This window comes from Protopterus annectens, chromosome 12.part0, assembly GCF_019279795.1.
Source record: "Protopterus annectens isolate FY-2018-M chromosome 12.part0, PAN1.0, whole genome shotgun sequence".
In the NCBI taxonomy this organism is placed as follows: Eukaryota; Metazoa; Chordata; order Ceratodontiformes; family Protopteridae; genus Protopterus; species Protopterus annectens.
In genome coordinates, this window is record NC_056746.1 from 177,539,139 (window position 1) to 177,545,138 (window position 6,000).

At 35.7% G+C, this 6,000-nt stretch overlaps 1 long non-coding RNA gene across 1 annotated transcript in view; it reads left to right on the forward strand.

Moving 5' to 3' along the window:
* The window catches only part of LOC122816422, a 623,953-nt gene extending 618,350 nt beyond the window's left edge, over positions 1 to 5,603 (forward strand). Inside the window, exon 4 of the long non-coding RNA XR_006367079.1 lies at positions 5,550 to 5,603. This is a non-coding gene — a long non-coding RNA (uncharacterized LOC122816422). The remainder of the gene's footprint in view (positions 1 to 5,549) is intronic.
* Positions 5,604 to 6,000: the final 397 nt, after the last annotated feature.

Genomic DNA, 6,000 nt, shown 5'->3' on the forward strand with positions numbered 1-6,000 from the left:
TTTTTTTTCTTTTTTGTGCTAAGACTAGGATGATTGCTATGAATGTATAGTACTGCCGAACTTTATATCAGCAGTGCAATTCATGCTTGGTATTTCAAGTATACAGTGAATTGGCAACTTCAAAAGATATACATTAAATAAAATCAGACCTCAAAACAGATCCATGAGGAACTCCTAAAAGGATAAAGAAAGGGTCACATAGGGCAGTATTAATTCGTAGTCTCACCTAGACCTGTATTTCTATATATACATTTATGTACCCTACCTCACTTAGTTCATCATTTAAAGTATCATTTTGTTTATTAATTATGGACCTGACTTATCTCTGCATCTTTGCCCCCCCCCAGGCTGAATCTGAAAATGGGCCACAAGATCAGTGCTCTAATCTACTTAACAAATTAAACTAAAATAAAGTTAGGAAAATCATTTGCTCATAAAAAGAAAGATGCAACACATGTACATATCTTTAAATTATGAACATATTTAGTCCCATTCAGAGGTTTTGTGTGTGTGTGTCTGTGTGTGTGTGTGTGTGTGTGTATATGTGTGTGTGTGTGTGTGTGTGTATATATATATATATATATATATATATATATATACATATATGTGTGTGTATATATATATATATATATATATATATATATATGTGTGTGTGTATATATATATATATATATATATATATATATATATATATATATATATCTATATATATATATATATATATGTGTGTATAATATATATATATATATATATATATATATATATGTGTGTGTATATATATATATATATATATATATATATATGTATCTTGTGAAATGTTATCCTTTACTTTGTTGAACAGTCTGAAAGTAAAGGTGTAAGGTAGCGTCACTCAACCAGCTTGTCGTATTATTCATATTTTTAAATATTAAATGATACACAGATACGAGTGACATTTAAAGACATGCAGATAGGTGTGTGCATGAATGGGTGTGCCTTCTTTGAAGGTTGGGTGTCAGGCTGGTAACTCTGCACTGTAAAAATTCCACTGCCAATCATTAGCGGACCGGAGTTCCGCTGTGGCAACCCCTAACCGGGAAAAGCTGAAAGACATTTTTAGATGATACACAGATATGATCTGGCCTAAAATGCAGTATTCCATGAACTTCTTTGTTTTTTTAGTAGTTATATAGACCTCATTTCAGATTTTACTATATTTCCATATATAAACGACAGTAGTATCCTTGTGCATAGTGCGTTCAGTATGGAGAGCATCTTGATAGAGTGTGGATATGACTTTCAAACAATACTGTGAATCTGCAGTTAATGCTCAGTGTACAACAGTACAGCAGGTGCCCTAGACCATGGTTTAACTGTGCTCATGGGGTCTATATTATGAAAGTGAAAAACCCTATGAGCGAATACCAACATATCGACCCCTATACCGCGAAACACGAAAATCCCAAATGCACTAAACAGCGAAAAAAATAATCTGTCATAATCGGCCAACCCCACCACTACCTATATACTACCTACCCAAATAAAATAAATAAACTGCATACATACACTAACCAAACCCTACTTCTAACCTAAAGTAAAGCACAAAACCCTACTTCTAACCTGACACTAAACTCCACATACACAACTAACTATGTACTTTCCTTAACCCCTCCCTAACCCTAAGGTCCGTAACTACCGTACACGTCCCCTACAGACATACACCCAAACAAAACATATAATCCACATACATACATTTAACAAAACCCTACCTCCATCACTACTAAACCCCACATACAAAAGTATCTATGCACTATCCTTAACCCCTCCCTAACCCTAAGGTCCGTAACTACCACACATTTCCCCTACGAAAATATACACAAACAAAATAAATAACCTACATTCATACATTTAACAAAACCCTACTTCTAACCCTACACTAAATCTAACATACATTACTTATCTAAGCACTTACCTTAACCCACACCCTATCCTAAACTCCGTAACTATCCAACACTTACCTTATGCAGCTAATCCACAGACGGGCCAACCATGGAAATCCGATATTTCCATTTTTGTGGTTTTCAACTTTCGCCCTAAGTCCACTTTGCGCTATACGGTTCAATGTTTAAGTATTCGCACAAATGTCTTTTCGCTCTCATAATATATACCCATGCTCATGACATTGGGGATGCATGAAGCTGTCGGGACATACAGTATAGTATCACAGTGTGCCCTGCACAACAGTAGTGCACAGGGGAAAGATCATCTGCATTAAGGAGGGTGCACTATGCACTACCACAGACAATGTGCTGTATTGTTTTTATACTGCACTAAATGCTTTGGGAGCAATATGCAGATAAAAGCAGACTGACATATGCTCTCTTGAGATGCCCAATAACTCAATGTTTTTCTACAGCTTTTCAACTTCAAATAAATTAAATATGTTGAGACTGATGAAGAAACTCCTAATTTAGTTGACACATATAGCTGTACCCCAAAATAACTTCATACATGGCACTAAGCATGAAACTACTCCTGATCACAGCAAGGGATAAATAAATAAATGAATTATTTATACCATATATCTGGGATGTGCAACATTAATCTCAGTGGATCAGAATGCTGCTGACACTGACATAGATGCAGTGCCATGATGTAACCTTTGTATTTGCTGAACATGCAGACCAGCTGCGGCTTTGGCTTGCACTGACCAGTGTAGGTCATCTACTTTTTTTGTTTTTGCAGACTGAATATGGATATTGTCTGTGTGTGTACGCTACTGCATGGATAAATAAATTAATGTTGGGGGCTGTTAAATGAAGTATTTCCCATGAACTGTACTAACTTTGTGAACTCGTGAGTAGTGAAACTATAAATGAGCTCACAATGTCAAACTGATTTCAAGCTGAACATTATTTATATTGTCATGAGTCTTAGTGCATATTTCATTACTGAAGCATTACTACCTTATACATTTTGATGACACTTCTTAAAAGCAATTTCTTGTCTTATTTGATCCAAGAATCAATGTGATTCTGGAGTGCATGTACATTGTTCTGCCAAGGAATTGTGACATTCTATCAATACTGTAATATGTATGTGTGTGTGTGTGTGTGTGTGTGTGTGTGTGTGTGTGTGTGTGTGTGTGTGTGTGTGTGTGTGTGTGTGTGTGTGTGTGTGTGTGTGTGTGTGTGTGTGTGGGTGTGGGGAGTGTTTAAAAGTCAACATTAACTAAAAACATGTAATCAATTATCTAGCACATGTTAATAGGTTGGTAACGCTACTGGACAAAAATGTCTTTTTGGTCAGTCTGGGAACACCATCTGGCTAGATTGCCTTATACAGAGATACACAGTTTGCAAGTCAGTACTGAGAAATCAAATGTAAGACAAAAGGATGAAGTTCATTCATTAGTCAATACCTTGAATGGCTTTGCCATGCCATGAGACAAAACCAAACTTCAGTACTTGGCTATGGCTGGAACCAGACAGCTCTCCTGGACATCCCACCATATGAGTATTGTGCTTTAAGAAAAACATGACCCTTCAAGTTTGAGTAGCAGTAATTTTGAAATATCAGCATCATTTGTGCTTACTCCAAAAAAATGTGTGCATATGTGAGTGTGTGTGTGTGTGTGTGTGTGTGTGCGTGCGTGCGTGCGTGTGCGTGCATGTGTGTGTGTGTGTGTGTGTGTGTGTGTGTGATTTACATAATAAATTAGGCAGGACTTTTTATCTTAGACTAATGGTGGCACCAGGTTCCTTGTTTTTTTGCTGGGGCTGAATAGGAGCGCAAGTAGCTAGCTGGTGAGGCATGTGAGATGTGAAAAAAACACCACCATACTAATAAAATGTTGAATACATGATCCATGTTAACAGCTATCCCATAATGCAATGTTAAAAATGAAAGACCACTTCACCTACAGAAAAGTGAATGTCATAATCGTACAAATCCTGGCAATGTTCACAGCCCAGAAAAACTATTAATTTATAATGCTCAAGGATTATGGTTTAGATGAAGTATTGGTATGGTGAAGTGTAGCAAGCCATAGGTATAGCTACCTGTATGACAAAGGTGGAAAATTATATGCACAGATGCATTTGTGTATCAGCAGAAAGAAAAAAAAACATAACAATCCAAATTCAAGAACAGAAAGTCAGACTCATTTTGTTCTGTGCTGCATTATAAAGAAAATATTTTTTAAATAATATAGCACAATTTGCCAGCATTCAGGATAAAATGCATATCTTCCCACTGCAGGCACTGATGAATAACAAAGCAGTTTAACTGTCTGTTAAACGTGCTGTGAACTAGAAGCAGGACTGGTCAGTTAATGGCAGATGGATTATAATGATCATTTTGACACCTCAGGAAGAATGCAGGAGATGGTCTATCAGCAAACTGGAAGCCTTAAAACCATCAGTTCAGATGGTTTATTGTATTGAGTATTTACCAGGCTGGATTCAGAAGTAGACCTAAATGTACAACTGTCACCAGAGTTACGGAGAAAGGATTCTGATCAGATTCAGGATAAGAGGGAGAAAATGGAAGTCCACACTCTGCCGAAATATAGAGGAACAGTAGGCAGAGGAATGCATTGTCAGCCAGTAGTGATGGTGGATTTTGCTGATTGCCAGACTGGAGATGGGGTACAGCACTGCTGGAAGTGTCTTTATACTTTCTGGGAAGGGGGATACAGTGACATTGATAAGCAGACCCTCCCTCAACCTCAATAGTATTTAAGAAATATGGGATGAGAAAATGCTGTCATTACACATGCTTTACAGTACTTTGTATATATTTAACACACTAGGGCTCTTCAGGTAGGGACAGCTTGAATGTGGATTATCAATAATAGGTGTGTTATATAGCACAAGCCCAAATCAAAGAACTTATACTAAACCTAACTCTTTCATAAGTCCTAACCAATGTTTGTAAGGAGAGTCTGTTATGAATCAACAAATAACATAATGTCAGTTGTTATTTATTTGTACAATATATACTTACATATATTCCAAGTAAGTGCAATATTTATTTATTATATCCATAGTCAGTATTATTTAACTCACTCAAGTGCAGTATTAGACTAATAACTTAGGCATTGTTCAATCTGTAGTGTGTTTTTTTATTACTTTAAATAGAGTAGTTAATTTAACTCATCAGAGGATATTCTTTTCGTATATGAGTGTCGGTAAATGTCTCTGCCCTTTCTTGCATGTATTGGGAGTAGTATTATATTTGTTATTTAATGTTTTTTCCTCTACTTGTATGTGTTGTTTCACTTTCTTTGTAATCTCAAAAATTGAGCTGATGCACGAAATTTTGTTTAGGCTATAAGTAAGTGACAATAAAGTTTACTTTGAATTTGACTTTAGTAATGCATTTGAGATGTGGTCATTGTTGGCCAGACTTATCATCAGTGCTTCCTGCATATTTTATGAAGAGATAATCTCAACCAATATTTGTTTGTGTATTTTATATATATGTCACTAAAATTTGAAACAGGCATTTAATTTATATTGTGAATTAGATATATGTGTATTAATATAATTCATAATTCTCATTTACAGCACTGTTACTACTCTATGATGTTACAAACAAGACATCCTTTGACAACATTCAGGTGAGTGACAGCTGTATTGGATATTTACTTCCTGAATATTCTTGTAAATCAAATTATTTAAGCACCTAGCGTAACATGATACCCATCAGATGTTAGATCTGTTAAAGGAGTTTTGATAAAATCGCCATGTAAAGCAATGTACATATTATCTCAGGTTGTTTCATTTCGAATGGAATTCTGCATTAAGTGCCTAATTTCATTCATTGTCCATGAGAAGCCAGGAGTAATGCCAGCATAAGTTAAAAACGTAACGTAGTGTATTTGTTTTCCTTGACTTTACTCATTTCATCTGTAATCATTGTGTTAGTTTCAGGGCACAGGAATGGCTGATTTTTGTCTTTGTGAATATAAAAGAACAGGGAATGTCCTTTGAAGTATGTTGGATCATCAGACCTGCT